Source organism: Meles meles, chromosome 7, assembly GCF_922984935.1.
Source record: "Meles meles chromosome 7, mMelMel3.1 paternal haplotype, whole genome shotgun sequence".
Lineage (NCBI taxonomy): Eukaryota > Metazoa > Chordata > Mammalia > Carnivora > Mustelidae > Meles > Meles meles.
The window spans coordinates 49,278,293-49,279,727 of record NC_060072.1 but is presented as its reverse complement, the minus strand read 5'-3'; the positions used below and the strand labels follow the sequence as shown (position 1 = coordinate 49,279,727).

The window sequence follows — 1,435 nt, the reverse complement described above, 5'->3', positions numbered from 1 at the left end:
ATAGATGGTGGAGGCTGACTTATTAAATACTGCGCTATACTTACAGATATGCCAGAAATAATACCTTAAAACTTGTTAAACCTTAAACCTAGTTACCTGTATGCCTGAACCTGACCACTGTACTTCTTTCTCTATAGAGCAAAACTGTTCAGAGGTTATTGATCTTGCTTACTCTAGTTGGCCAGATTTAATATGTCCCTGTTAAAAATACAAATGACAGTTGGTTTACTGATAACAATAGTTTTCATAGAATAAGAAAAGCTAGGTATGCCACAGTGCTCACTAGCACTTTGCAATTGCCAAAGCCTAAAAATAAACATTAACACTGACTCCAAATATGCCTTCCTGGTACTACATGCCCATGGAGCTATTTGGAAGGAAAGGGGATTGCTGTCAAGCCATAACTCCCCAATCAAATATGGGCCTAAGTTCCAAAACCCTACTTATCGCTATACTGAGGATGGTACATATCAAATCTGGGATACATATTTGTGGCTCACCCCCACTATTGGACAGCTCAGTCGAAAGGCAGTTTAATGCCGGGAACAAAGAAATCATACGTATGATACTTGGGCAAATAACACATGATATCTAGGATGGCTATCATTAGAAATGTGTTCCCAAATGATAGTACTCCAGGCTACTGACTGGTTTGCTACTGATTGGGCAAGGTGACCTGGCATTAGATGGTCAGCTCCAAACGGAACCCACTGGATATGTGGAACTAACCTGTGGCCCTGCCTTCCTCCAGGGTGTATAGGTCGCTGTACCTTAGGATTTGCCTGGATTCATGGGCACACTACTAAAATCATCACCACCCCAGCTAATCTCCCAAATTTAAAGCAAAGATGGATGCGATCTGTTTTTAAATGGTATGATCACTTAGTATCCATTTTTGTTCCATCTGTGGGACTAAAGGATGTCATGTGGCATGTAAAAGCCCTTAATAAATATACTGCAAAGGCACTCAATGATTCACTAAGTAGCATCTCCTTAGTTAATACAGAAATCTCACAGATACTCAAGGCAATCCTACGAAATGGAACGGCCTTAGATGTCCTGACAGCAGCACAGGGTGGCACATGCCCAATTATCAAAGCAGAATGTTGCATGTATATCCCGGACTATCACAAAAATGTCACAGGACTAATAAAAGATATGATTACCCAGATTAAGGCTCTACAAGATCCTTCTTCTCAGTGATTGTTTAGCTTCCAGGTTTGAGGGAGGACTATGGCCAACAATTAAAATTCTCCTTTTCCGGCTTTTCATTTTTATCGCCTTATTAATCTTAATATGTTGCTTTGTTCAGTGTTTCTCTACTTGGTGCCGAGACTCCATCGCTGCAATGACTTCACCACGACAGATGATCCTGACCATGCACAGACACTTCTTCACTGTCAGCGCTGGATTCAGCTGCCTCCGCCTTTCGTAA

At 41.4% G+C, this 1,435-nt stretch overlaps 1 pseudogene; it reads left to right on the top strand.

Moving 5' to 3' along the window:
* Positions 1-267: 267 nt before the first annotated feature.
* LOC123946333 lies at positions 268-1,435 on the top strand (annotated as a pseudogene).